The sequence below is a fragment of the Gymnogyps californianus genome, chromosome 1 (assembly GCF_018139145.2).
Source record: "Gymnogyps californianus isolate 813 chromosome 1, ASM1813914v2, whole genome shotgun sequence".
Taxonomy (NCBI): Eukaryota; Metazoa; Chordata; class Aves; order Accipitriformes; family Cathartidae; genus Gymnogyps; species Gymnogyps californianus.
Window position 1 is genome coordinate 91,564,501 of NC_059471.1, and position 15,418 is coordinate 91,579,918.

General features: G+C 36.9%; 1 protein-coding gene across 2 annotated transcripts in view; it reads right to left on the reverse strand.

Moving 5' to 3' along the window:
* Nucleotides 1-15,418, reverse strand: part of DMD (dystrophin) — a 922,027-nt gene that overhangs the window by 293,202 nt on the left and 613,407 nt on the right. The window lies entirely within an intron of this gene.

A 15,418-nucleotide genomic window follows, 5' to 3' on the forward strand; every position in this document is an offset into this window, starting at 1 on the left:
TCTTATCAACAAAAATCAAAATATTTATAGATGGATCTGTGCCATAACGTCTCATGAAGTTTGTATCTAAGTAAGACACATTAGCAGTCCTTCTCTAGGGACTGTGCTTTTCTCAGCAAGACTGAGTTTTTCATCACATACCACAGTCCTGGGATTCTGTGATGACCAATTCTCCCACCCAAGAGGTGAATGAGGCTGCATAATGAAGGCCGTATTCAGGACATCTCAGGAGCCCATTTACACAAGTGACTATGAATTCACAAGCTCCAAATCTATGAAACACATTTCCTCGTGAAAATACTTGGGTTATGTCCCTCAAAAAAGGAAAAGAAAGCTTCTGACATGGACACTTAAAAAATAACATTCCTAATAGTTTTGCTTTATTACAGATTGGAATTGAAGAGTTCAGGAAATTACTAGGTAATCTAAACCAAGAGAAATTAAAATGTTGTTTTCTTGAACCAGTGAGTGACAAAACCCACTCAACAAAGTCCTTCAGTTGGGGATAAACACACCATGACATCTACATAATTAATCTGGCCTTTCTGAGCTAGAATATACCAAGCAGTGCAGTACTACATAAGACAAAATATGTAGAGGTAATTTATTAGAGAGGCCTTTATAATTATGACAACATTATTTAGTTTATCGTAACATAAAAATCCCTTCATTACTCTAAGTTTACATCTTCTAAATGATGCTCCCATTTGAATGCGGACTATTGATCGGGTTTTGAATAACAAAAAACCCCATGCCTCTAAAGCTTAAAATACAAGAATTAACTTCCAAAATGTACTGAAAACCACAGCGTAAATCAGTCTCTTAAGGATGTATTTTGTTCCTGTGGGTACTCTTTAGTGGGATGTTTCCCACAGAAGGAAAGGTGAATACAACTTATAGATTTATGCCAAACAAAAAAGTTCAGAAAATCCAGTTTGAGTGTATGTTGTGTTAGAACTGATCCCAGCAACCCACAACCCCCTCATCTGCAGCTAATGAGTTACTGACTACACATGAGAAGGGTCAGAGAATTGCTATTAAATAATGTTGTTGGACAGTAGAAGACAATTTTTAAAGTATTCTGAACATCATGGGGGTTTTGTGCAAGGGCACTGGAACATATAAAAGGCTTTCTCTGACTGGGTACTAACAGGAATAGGTTTACGAAAATATTTAAGAGTGTTTTATAAGATAGCAATGAGCAATCTCAGTACAAGGTTCTTTCAGGCTAACACTCTGCCTATAGCCTTGGAAGGGTTATTTCTGCTGTCAGGACTTTATAAAATCCTTAAGGTTACAATGAACATATGGGATTCAGCATAGGGAAAAATTAATTTCTTCCGAAGTCGAATCACTGTTACCTGGAACCAGGAAGACAACCCTAGAAATAAGTTCCAAAACCAGAAAAATAGAAGAATCAATGGCATGTGAAGCAATTGTTCCAGAAAAGGATTTGCCCAAGTTTTGGAGAACTAAAGAAAAAATTTGATCACTACTTCCTACCTTGAATTTAAGGCCTTCAATAAGTAATATTCAATAAATTAAAGAAAACAAAAACAGACAAAAGGCTATTGCAAAGATTACAAAATATCCTGAAACCTAAGTAAGAACATTTAATACGGCTAAAAAAGTAAACCTTGCCAGGAAAAATAATGAAATTGTCCTTACTGCACTCTGGATTATAATAGCATATTACTGAGTTCAGACTCTGATCTTTATCTTTTATATATCATTGCACCTACATCACCTACTGTGATGACTACACATTGAAAACGCCTAGATAGACAGAACAAATGTTGCTCCATGTGCACTATTAATATCACTGAAGCACAGGAATTTTAAATAATTACTAACGATGACAGAAGCCTTTTTTCCCCATAGTTCAGTAGTTTCTGAAGCACCTCAGTTTACATGGTTCATTGCAGCTAAGTCCTGTGCCTTCTCCCTTTCAAAGCCTAATCTCTTTTTTAGTGTGGCACTCCCCCTTTGTATCCAATTTTCTTCCTTTTTTTTTCCCCCCTAAATTTGGCAACAGCACAAAATATTTATTGTAAGAATCAGTATTTGAAGTTATCTCAAGAGGATTCTTAATAATTTGTTTACCAACCAATCTGCAAAGAGGCAATCTGGAAAAAAAGGACATTTTCTTTATCGACTTAAGGAAAAGAAATAATTTAAAATCATTTTATCAATCCATGTGGCCACTAACTAGTTTTATTTGAACATAAAAACACAAAAATATTTGACAATTAACAAATCTAAACCGAGTATCAGAAAGACAAAATACATATAACAAGTCTTTTCCTGAAGTGAAACCCAAACCCCATCCATTTCCTAATAACAGTGCTCCAGGCAGAAGTCCTCGCTGTACTCCACTTACACAAGTTTTGTGCTTGCTTGCTGGAAAGTGTCCCAGCATGGCTCCAACCGCTCCCAGTTCAACACTGAACTCTCTCAAATGAATAATTTAGGGGTATAGTGAGATTCTACCAGTATGCAATTTCAAGGTTGCTATTAAATTTCTTTTTTTTATCACTACTATTCACTAGTTGTTCCAATAGTGATTATATCACTAAGATGGACAAAAGAAATTTTGCTGAACTGACCGCAGATTTAGTAAGTTATTAGAAGTAGTAACAAAGCAGAAAACTCCATTTAAAGCAAACAAACACAAGATAACTATTTTTCAATCTGGTTATCATTGATTTAGTACATTGAGGAAAGAACAATCTCAGTGAAGGAGACTGCTGGCTTAAGATTCAGTTTTGTTTATTAATAAAAAATTTTATACTGTTTTTTTATACTCTAGTTATAATACGGAAACAACAAACAAAAATAAATCTCTTTTTCTCTGTTAAGAGTTCATATCATCGATAACACAAATATAACTCTTCACTGAGAGAGTTTACTCTCTGCTGTTTATAATATAACAGCAGTGGAAACAACAGAAAAGGAGTCTGAGAAGAAGCCGTCAGTCACAGGAGAAATAATGTTCATGTTACTATAAGTTACATTTAGCCTACTCAAAGATGAAAAAAGCAATCATTCCATGCCAGTTTGAAAAGTCCATTGAATCCAGTACACACTCCAAAAAGAGCGAACAAGTAAATGAATAGCAACAGAATTTGCGAGGTAGAAAACCTCTACTTTCCTTGTCCAACAAATTACCTAAACTGCACTCATTTTGCTCTGCAAGAGAGTGCTTTTCAAAAGCATTATTGTCAATATATTGACATTTTCCTATAAAAGTAATTTTTTCACTGTAGGTTCATAGATTTGAAGACTAGAGGGACTAATGCAATCTGACCTGCTGCAGAATATAACTGGAGAACAGCAGAATTATGGACAGTTATAATTCACGTTACCAAAAGAAGCTGCTGATGCACTGATATTCCTTAGCTGAAAAATGAAAATCATTTTATATGCATCTTTGAGTGTTTCAATTTACTTATACCTTGCAACAATGATTATGATGAAAAGACACATTGAGTTTGAAATCTAGCCAATTCTGAAAAATGAATTATGAATAGTTTCATATTTTTGTCATAATCTCTCAAAACTTAAGGGTTACCCCCCCCCCTTTGTAGCAATATGAAACACCCAATGCATTGAAAGAAAGAAGAGTAACCAAGACGTTCATTCTTAAGGTACTGAGTAGCCTTTAAATACTATGGCTGTACAGAATGGCTGTCACTGGTAAATAGAATGAAAGCATAAAGAAGAAAACGTTTTACATCCTCTGCCAATTGTAACAACTTCAATTGTCAATGTTTGGTGAAACAGGTTAAGAAATTGGTGGGTGAGGTCGTTGTACTGCATTCACAAAATCTTGCTACAGAACTGGATGCAGCCCTGATCTGAATGTGGTTTGCACAGTCATAGGACTGCAGAGACAACACTTTATACGACAGTGCATGTACCAGCCAGCACCACAAGTAGAAGACAGTAAGACATGGTAGTATGCAGAGCTAAACCAAGTACCTAGAGATTGTAATATTAGAAAATGCTGAAAACATAAAAACTGTAGATTTTTGTAAGGGACAGCTTAAAAACAGCCCAAGCCCAACATTGTCATTGGTTGCCCTGGAAGCATACTACCACAGCTTCAAAGTTGTCAATACAAGATTTTTTTCAATCATATGCTATCCTGAAAATTACTCCTACATCTCCCTAGAGTTTAAGTCCTTTACAAAGTTGTTTTCAAAGATAAGTACACATTTTAAGCTTCATCTTTGAATAGTCCATCAGGTTGGATTAATTTCTGTTGGAGTGGCAGCCCTATAATATACTTTTCTTTGAATGTTCTGGATAGCTAATTGTTATGTATTTCATCTTCATATGCTTTTAACTAATATATACATTTATCCATATAAAATTTAGTTTAGTTAAACTTCTGTGGCTGTATAGAAGACTAGTTTTTCCAATCCCAAAATTTTTAAGTGTGTCTTACTAAACAGTGAGCAGGTTTTCTGAGAGGCATGATGGAGAAACTAGAAAATATGGATTTAAACAGAAACATACTAGATTACTGCACCTTTTTTACACTTTTCCCTTTCTTCCATTAAACAGTATAGTTTCCCACATAATAGGGATAAACAAATTATGAGGAAAAAGAGATGTTTTTCGTAGGGCTACAAGACCATTCTGAAGGCAGAACAACCATGCACTACATGCAAGGCTTTCTGATGCTTTCCAATTTTGGCTCAGTTTTCTGTAAACCATATGAGTGGAATCACAGTTAAAACATCACTTAAGCTTTGTCTTGTCTTGTGGTTACCTTGCTTTTCATTATTGTATTGTTCTAAGCAAGTAAACCTGAACTAACTTTTTTTTTCCCTAGGAAAAGGATTGAGTTAAAGTTCTCCATTTGCCAATTATTTCTTGCTGAAAGTGCTCTACCTTCTCTTCTGCTGCCTTCCAGAACAGGAGGTGTCTGACCTGAGTCTTATTCTTCAAGAAGGAATCACTTTAATAAAGTCTATCGTACAACTTCCTTTGACAAAGGGATGCCGGCTCTGTTCTTACAAACAATCGTGACTCTGTGAGAGATCGGTCTAGGGAGAACATTTGGATAGTAGATGCAGAGTCAAACAAGGATAAGTTTAAAACATTTCTTTTTTAAATGCTGAAGTACTTAAGGAGTTACAGCAACAGTTATAACATCTACTAAGTGGCTGCCTGTAGGCTATCATTATGGTGTGGAGCTGGATAGGACAGAGTACACAGTAGAGAACAGTTGGATCCAGCCTACTCAGACAGTAATTTATGCTTCATCTGTCCTTCTTTACCTTTTCTTATAAAGCAATATTTCTCTTAACCTTTTTCAGAGGCTTATAAAAGTCATACTTCTAAAACAATGACCTTAAAAAGTTATGGCAACACTTTAATGAAATATGGAAAAACATTAATAATGTGTCATCTAAGACATTTTATGCATCCTTTAGATGGTCAGTAATGTGATGAGAGGATTTAGCCAATAAACCCAAAATTAATGGTGGGGTGGCAACTTAGAATATAGAGCTTAATGTGAAATCTGTCATTTATGCCAGTAAGATGTCAGATGTGGCTTTTATGCACCATTAATCTATTAAGGTGTCCTGGTTTCGGCTGGGACAGAGTTAACTTTCTTTTTAGTAGCTGGTACAGTGCTGTGGTTTGGATTTAGCGTGAGAATGATGTTGATAACACTCTGATGTTTTAGGTGTTGCTAAGTAGCGCTTATCTTAAGCCAAGGATTTTTCAGTTTCCCATGCTCTGCCAGCAAGCAGGTGTGCAAGAAGCTGGGAGGGAGCATAGCCGGGGCAGCTGACCTGAACTAGCCAAAGGGGTATTCCATACCATGGAACGTCATGCCCAGTGGTTAGCTCAGTTGGTTAGAGCATGGTGCTAATAATGCAAAAAGGTTGCGGGTTTGATCCCCAAATTTCCAGTATGTAAACTGGGGGGAGTTGGCCAGAAGGTGCGGATCGCAGCTCGGGAACTAACTGGGCATTGGTCAGCGGGTGGTGAGCAATTGCATTGTGCATCACTGGTTTTTTTTCCTTTTCCCCCCCTTCCTTTTTTTGTTGCATTCCTTTTCATTACTATTATTATTATATTTCATTATTACTATTGTTAGTATTATATTTTACTTTAGTTATTAAACTGTTCTTATCTCAACCCATGAGTTTTACTTTTTTTCCTTTGCTTTCCTCCTCCTCACCCCACTGGGAGTGGGGAGGGGGAAGCAGCTGTGTGGTGCTTAGTTGCTGGCTGGGGTTAAACCACGACATAAGGTATTTATAGAAAGATTATTCCTTATCATATATATGTATCATAATGTGTAACAACAGATTTTTAAAAAAAGCTTATGGCTTACAAAAAAATTAGGCAAAACAGGAAGTATGTACCCAAATTAAGCTCCATATAAACAAGTGAAGGAATAATACCTGGGAAGAAGGAAGGAACTGTAATCCTCTGTACTATTGTGCAATATTCTAGTTTCTAAGAACAGATAAAAGGTATTACAAGGGAAACTAGGAAGAAACAGTGCTCAGAGCCTTCAGTTGTCTTTCTGGGGTGATGAAGAGCAATGAAAATGTACCTGAAAGACCTGTCAAGGCATGAAAGCCCTGGGAGGAAGAATGTTACCTTCCTTGGCTTCTCAGAGGCTAAGAAAGATAGGCAATAAGAGAGATTTCAACAGATTTAAATGTTTTTTTAAAAACACACACACTCATAATCTCTCCTTTTGTAGCTTGATACTTTTGGGGGGTAATTATTTCCAACTATTGCAACTCTATGATTTAATTTTGTTTCGTTTCACTAGGGTAAGCCTATTTTTCTTTTGTCTAAAAATCACTTCCATATGATCAAACTAATGAAGGTCACTCTGTTCCTTTGGAAGTGTCAGATCAAACAGAATGAACTGAAAACTGTCAAGTGGTTTCCGCTAAGCACCAAGTGAATAATTCTTCAGCACTCTGAAGCATGCTTTATACCTTTCTATATGGAGTGGGAGTTAGAGACCAGACTAAGCTGGTAGCACATCTAAAGAAATCAGTTTCTTATAACAAGCAACAAGCAACTTCCATGACTGAGCACTGAGAAGGGCATGCAAGAGCTTGTTATTTGGAAAACAGGTCATTCAGAAAGCATTCACTAGTTTGTCAAGTTTTTATAAAAGTATTTATGTATATAACATTTATCACCTCTCAAATGAAGCTTTCATTATCATTTTTTCACTAAATGAAAAAGGGAACAGATCATGGTATACATGATGTGGAAGAGCATTTGCCTTGCATTTTAAAATGTTACACCCTCTGTAAAATTTTGATGTGAGAAATAAACACTTACCCTAACGAGAAGTAAGAGTCTTCAGGATTTAGTATGAAATAGGTAACAAACCTAAGTGTAGTTTTGCTAGAAACCTACAGAAACAAATAAAAATGGGTATATGCATATACACACAAGTATTGACTAGTGAGATGGATAGACAGATTATGGAATGAACTTCAGATACCTCTCTATCGCCATCAGAGCCTTAAGATGTAGAGCAGGACATTTATGGAGAAATGGACCGCCACAGTTGGTCCCACTGATCAGGCAGGATGCAGAGTCAGCAGTGATTCTTCCCTGACCCCAGGACAGGATGCATATGGACAAGCCACCAGAAGTTAACTAAATTATTTTTTTCTGCAGAGACTCCCATATTTGGATGATATAAAAAAATAACTTTTTAGATATGTTGAACTAACTGAAAAACCGGAGGGTTCCCTTGCTGGAATGATTTAATCATCTTTCAAAATGTTTGTTTTATTCAATTTCCTTTGTTATATGTAGAAAATAGCTACTGCATTATTGAATTTAGCTACTTTCTTAAATATTCATCAGATAATTATGATGACTTACAATAGATTTAGAAATTATATTTAGACTGATGGAAGGTACCCAAACTGAAGCCACAGGATTATGACTAATCTGATTAACTAGATGAGTGAATATGTAAGTAATCCAATCGTTTCAGTTTTAAATTTATAGAAAAGTTTTGAAAGAACTTAATAGGAAAACATCATTAATTTCTGTCTTTTCTTAGGAATGTAATTATTAATTAGAAGTGACTAGGTATTTTACTATTTATCTTTGCCCAAATGTCTGTTAATATTTTTTCTAGGATTTTGGTTACTTAAGCTTTTAGAGGGAAAATAATTTATAATTATGAATCTAATTTCTGTTCATGGATGATAGCATTTGTAATAATCAACCTACCTACAAAAAATTTAAGAAAACCTTTTTTCAGAAGAAATATGACTTGTCTGTGCCTGTATTTAAAAATGGGACATTAAATTAGTGAAATGATATTCTACTTTCTCTGAACATAAACAAGAAGGCTATTAGCATTATTAAAGTACATCAGCTTTCATATACTAATGCTTTCATAGACCTCCATACTTACTGATGCAAAAACATAATGGTAGGTCTGGCAGTTTAAGTCCCAAAATGTATGAAACTCATTACCTACCTAATGAAGCATACAGGCAATGAATTTCAAAATTCTTAGTACCACATAACTTTGTGTTGCCATCGTACATTCATATTTATATCATATATTTTTAGTGTCATCAGCCTACTAACTCCTACTGAGTTTAAGCTGAGACTTGCTTTTCAAATATATCTGCATTTGTTAATCTGAACACTGATTTGTTTTGGTTTAGATTTAATAGATCCAGCCCTAACTGTATGGGCAAGACTGTGGGAAATCTTAGAATACCAAAATACCCAGAAAATTAAAATGGACTTAGGAATTCTGCAAATGTGCGAATATGAGGCTCCAAGTTACTAAAGCAAAGTTTTGCATATGTTTATATTTCCATTTCCTTCTTCAAGAAGCAATATAATTTCCTCAGGAGGACCTCCACTCCCCACAAAAGCCATAAATCCAAAATTCAAAATTCAAAGACTGCAACTGGCTTTGATTCATTTTATAATGGATAAATAGCCAATCTCTTCCTTCTGTTATTTGACATTAAATATTATATAAGCTGTCAGAATAACCTCTTCTAAAAGCTAAGTTTTTGTTTTCTATAACTCTCAAGTTCCAAATTCTTACCCCTGTAATACTGACTAATTAAGCTGCATCAGCAAGGGTAAACTGCACACTTTGTGCAATGGTCAGTAAGCAACACAGTGGCTCCCATTTGTTGATCTTAACTCTTAGACCATCTGATGGGCTACAATTGCTCTCTACGGTATTCCATGACTGGGAATTATGAGCACAGACTGTCGTGAATCTTTTGCTGTGCCTCTTCTGACAATGCCAAATCTGCACAGTGATTCAACTGGTGTACCTCCACAGCATGAGCCTCTCACTGGAGGTCAGCTGGGAGATGACTCTAGAGTTCCATTCATGCACCTATGCAACAGTCACAGAAAGTGGGGTGTGGGCAACAATACTGAGCTTAGCTCAGTGGATGAACCAAAAAAAGCCATGCATGCATCAGAAAAAAAACAGGGCCAAAGCAAAACATCATAGCTTTGACTTTGATTTTTTCCTTTGAAAGCAAAGAAAACTTCCAAATGAGCAAGAATTTATTTCAAAGCAAAGAAGTAAAATTGTTTCTTTTTTAAATATTTCTGTATTCAACTTTGACTATAAATTTCGGGCATTTTGTATCTGAACTGAGTTAACTTAAAAAATTTGTTATTTCACAGCAGAGATAGAAAACTGTATAAATTTGTTTTATTTACAAACTACCAATTTCATAATCACAGAATCATAGAATGGTTTGGGTTGGAAGAGACCTTTGAAGATCATCTAGTCCAACCCCCTTGCCATGGGCAGGGACATCTTTCACCAGATCAGGTTCCTCAAAGCCCCAACCAACCTGACCTTGAACACTCCAATGATGGGGCACCCGCAGCTTCTCTGGGCAACCTGTTCCAGTATCTCACCACCCTCTTGCAGTTTAAAACCCCCTTGTCCTGTCACTACAGGCCTTGGTAAAAAAAAAATATCTCTGTCTTTCTTATAAGCCTCTTTTCTATATTGAAAGGCTGCAATAACGTGTCGCCAGAGCCTTCTCTTCTCCAGGCTGAACAACCCAAACTCACTCAGCCTTTTGTCATAGGAAAGGTGTTCCTGCCCTCATGGCTTTCCTCTGGACCCACTTTAACAGGTCCATGCCTGTCTTGTACCGGGGACCCCAGAGCTGGATGCAGTACTCAATAATGTAGTGAAATATCAGATATACAGTTTCCTCCATGATATTTTTTCAGGGACAGCTGACTAGAAATTCCAGCACAGACAGAAGATTATAGACTCAAAAGAAAGTAACATTTACACAACAGATTATGTATTGTACTGGTGATTTGCGTAGAACAGTTATTTCTCTTACAATAATCTTTCTGAGAGGAGAAAAGCATCATATATCACAAGACTGTAAATTAAAGACTGTATTTCTGGCCAAGACAAAAACAAACTTACATTTACAATTACAGTCTTTTAGAAAAATTACATTAGTATTGAAATAAGTGTTTCTGAAGGTGAGTTAATTCCTCGGGGCTTTTGCTTCTACTTCAGATTGACATTTCCACATGTCTTACACCCCATTTTGTCTTCCCTCTCATATTTGCACCTATTTTCTACATACTCCAGAAGATGCTATCAGTCTGATACTGGTTATTCCATACTTTTTTGTGCAGAGAAAGACAGTCTTAGCTTCCCAACACTTGAAATCCTTAATGGCCTGAAATGCAATACTGCAGGACTTTAAAATAGGCTGAAAAATGACCCAGAGATTTTTTTGTGAGCAGGTTGTCACGAATTTTTTTTTTCTTCTTTTAATAAGTACTCTCCACTTATGTGGCCAAGTAGTATTGGGATGTTGTTGAAATAAAAAGCAAAGAAATAGTTAAATTTCACACTTAAAATGACCCTATACATTTCAAAGTAAATAACCAAGAGTCAACTAAGGAAGTAACATACATTGCAGAAGAAATGTTTCTTCTGAGATTTCCAAAACATCCAAACATTTTGAGCATTCTCTGTGTAGCTATACTGTTCCACATTTACTTTTTTTTTTAACTAAGCACTGATTAGAAAATGAAGGGCCTATCATAAAAATGCTGGTACTTGAACTATTAAAGGAGCACAGCTCTGCAAGCATAGGAGCATGTAAGAAAAAGAAGTAACTTTTTTTTCCTATTTTTAATTTACCGGACTAGTTTTCAAGGTCACATGAACTAGGTCCCAAGCTATGGAGCCTGGCATGACATACACATGTATTTGTTTCTTAATAACTAAATAGACACATAAGTTTAAAAAAACCACAACATACCATTATCTGTCATCTTAGTCCAATATTTTAGCTGACTAATAAAAGAAAAAAAAAATAAAATGTGCCGATTACACCAATCCTGAGAAAAGGAAAGACACGATAACTTGCCTTTTACTGTGTTTTTGGTTTGAGAAGGGGTTGGGTTTGTTTTGGGGTGTTTTGTTTTGTTTTGTTTTAATTAGACGTCTGTGCTTCTTTGTTCCATGTTCTCTTTGGTACTTCGACACAGATCATAACATTCATGAGACTCATGAGACACTAAATGGTCTAAACTTAATCAACTTTAGACAAACCAACACACTTCAAAGTCACTGTTCTGATATGGCTGAAACTCAGCAAATTTTGAACCTAACACACTACATACATAGGTTTAGACATGACATCAGGAAGCATTTCTTTACAGAAAGGGTGGTCAAACACTGGAACAGGCTTCCTAGAGAAGTCATCGATGCCCCATGCCTGTTGGTGTTTAAGAGGCATTTGGACAATGCCCTTAATAACATGCTTTAAGTTTTGGTCAGCCTTGAAGCGGTCAGGCAGTTGGACTAGATGATCCTTGTAGGTCCCTTCCAACTGAAATAGTCTGTTCTATTCTATTATATTCTATTTTTTGCTACAGAGCTCAACATCCGGCTTCCAGGAAAACACATAAAATGGAGCAAAGAAAAGCTATCCAACGAACAGATTAAACCATTACTGTTGCCATCCTAATATAATGCTGCAGTGAAGAAAGCCAAGTGTCAAAAGTGCAAAAATTTGGAGAGAATAATAATACTGGAAATGTAATGAATATTCTGCAAAATTATTATATCTCTTCATCTGGAATACTGCACTTGTTTCTACACTTAAGAAGATAAAGCAGACATAAACACAGTCTGACACTTCCAGGAAAAACTTCCATGGCATAGGCATTTCCTCTACTGTTACTTTTCCTTTGCTGTTACTCAGCTAGGGATTGTCCAGATCACTCTCTGATGGGTCACTATCTCGCCTATCACGCAATAGGCCTGCTGATAAGAAAGATGAAATATGAGCAGCTGATCTCCAGAACTTTTATGCTATTTCCCTCCTTTTTTGGCATGATAAAGGCTGACACAATCCTATGAGCATTGCTATCCACTAAACACAGATTGAAAAGCCTCAGAGCCACTATTTTCATATGCTTATGGTCCTGAAAACAGTAATAAAATTAAATTCTTTGAATTATCTACAGTATTGCATAAGTCACTGTAATGATGATTTGGTATACATAACAAAATGAAACCACCAGCTGGTGCAACCACCCACCAAAGTCTTAAGACCTCTCTCACACAGGCTAAGCCGGTATTTACTCAGGTTGGACTTGCAAAGGAGCTTTGGGGTTGTGCAAAACATTCTTTTTGTTATTGGTTTATTCCCAACTCAAGCAAAACTAAAACCATGACAAATTTGTATTGAGGATAGCCAAAGTAAAATCCGTAGGCCAAATGTACTCCAGGGTGCTTAACTAGATTGTCTGAGAACAACTGCAGGTTCCAATATATGTTCTTTGTGTATTGCATTCATTTTAGAAAAAGAGATGGGACACAATGTACACCAAAATCTGCATTTGCCTGATATCACTGATTATGTGGCATCTAAATTTAGCTTGTAATCTCTGCAGAGCAGGACCTTTGTTTCCTGTTTGCTCTGTAATTACTACAGAAAATTATGGTCTGGCATAAATGAATATATACTGTTCTGACACAGTTTTTAAAATAACTGTGGACATTAAACGTTGCCCATCAAACTCTGGATGAAATGTCAGTGGACGAGTAATTTGATCACATTTTGAAACCTCCATTTCTGAACAATTCCTTTTTTGTTATCTCTATTTTCATTTTGACTCATTTGTTGCAACACAGCTAGCATAGCTCTTCTGTTTGTATCATCATGGATAAAAATAAAATAAAATGGATATTTTTACTGTTTACATGTCTGCTTCTAGTCAAATTTACAACATTCTGTGCAAGCTACTATTTCTAACACAGTACTACCTTGAAACACTGGCCAAAACAGCAAAGAGTTAGGTTTGTCGTATTTAAACAAAACAGGTAAAAAAAAAAATAGTCTTCTGAACACATATGGCAGACAAAGGCTGGGAGATAAGATATATTATCCCACCTTATCTAGGTAAAGAGCTGAACATATGAAATTAAAATCCTTTTCTGGAATTACAAAGAAAGTCTGTAGCAGATCTCGAAATTAAATTGAGGTCATCCTTACCTCTGATGATACAAGAAGTTTGCTCTTACTGTATTTTCATTGATCCCTAAAGGCAAAAAAAAAACCCCATATGCTATCACACAACTGCCCTTAGGCATAAGGAGTAAATCAGTGCTTAGTGTTTGGCAGGGGGCTTCCACTAGGAAGAAGAATGAAGAATGGCAAGTATTCCTCAGATGCAATCATGTATTTGCAAGGAAGGAATAAAAAATCATGCTTGCTTTGTTGTGGTAGCCCGCCTTACCACTAGTCTGCCTCAGTCTTTGCAAGCATTCTCTCTCTACTTTCCATCATGCATATGAGGGTTTCTCTTGATACCCTGGAATTTTTTGTTACCCTTATCTTGCCTCTTCTTTCAACGATTAAAATTATAGATGCAACTAAATTAATCCCTAGTCCAAGTGTTTATGTTAGCGTTTGGGTGCCAGGTCCTGTTCCAGCTAAATGAAAACATGATTACTCGGTCCCCGACTTCGTCTCCAAGGACGAAGCATTTCCATCACTTTCAAAACAATCTGTGACTTCTCACTGACAAAAGTCACCCTGTGTGGGTAGCTATCAGAGCACAGCACCTTCATTGCTGATGGCAGTGTCCCGCTCGGTCCTCTCTGAGATGTTTCCAGCATGCGGTGCTAGAAGCACGGGCAGTGTTTCCAAGCAGAAAGCTGACAGGCGGAGGCACAGACCTCCTCTGTTTCTGCTGCTGCAAGCAGCTGGAGGCTTATTAAACTTAAGAATTCAGAGATATCTCAAATGGTATCTGAGAAGCTGATAAGATCAAGTCTAAGAGAAGTGTCATGGTTTAACCCCAGACAGCAAATAAGCACCACACAGCCGCTCCCCCCTCCCAGAGGGATGGGGAGGAGGACTGGGGAAAAAAAAGTAAAACTCATGGGTTGAGATAAGAACAATTTAATAACTAAAGTAAAATAAAATATAATACTAACAACAACAATAATAATAATAAAGTAATAATAATAGTAATGAAAAGGAATATAACAAAAAAAAAAGAGAAATAAAACCCAAGAAAAGACAAGTGATGCACAATGCAGTTGCTCACCACCCGCTGCCCCAGCAGCGATCCGCCCAGTTTATATACTGAGCATGACATTCTGTGGTATGGAATATCCCTCTGGCTAGTTGGGGTCAGCTGCCCCGGCTCTGCTCCCTCCCAGCTTCTTGCACACCTGCTTGCTGGCAGAGCATGGGAAACTGAAAAGTCCTTGGCTTAAGATAAGCGCTACTTAGCAACAACTAAAACATCAGCGTGTTATCAACATCATTCTCACACTAAATCCAAAGCACAGCACTGTACCAGCTACTAAGAAGAAAATTAACTCTATCCCAGCCGAAACCAGGATAAGAAGTTGACATCTAAAAATAAAGACTATTATTTGGCTAATTTTGTTTCCAGATCTCACACATTACAACCAGAAAGTAATGGGACACTTCCTGTACAAAGCCGTGAAAACACCAACAACACTTCTGAATAGGTCTGCACAGCCATCTCTAAATCAGATAGTTTTCCTGGATTACCTATGCTACAGACAGAGCCCTGGTCTGAGCTATGACAGCAATTTTCACAAGACAGGTCCTAGAAAGAGGAGGTAAGCAGGAGGGCGTAGCCAGAGTGAAAGATGAGTGCAATGGCATGGTGCAAACAGAACAAGGGAAGAAGCAACACAGAAATGAGTTAAACTGATTATGTGAAACAGCGTTTTCCACATGGGGGACAGAGAGAGGAGGAGAGGAAATGGAGGAAGTACCAGAAGGCAGATGAAAATACACCTCTAGGAGTCCTCGTGATCTTCAGGAAAGAGCCCGCGAGCTCTGCTTGTGCTACACGTCACCTGCTGCGC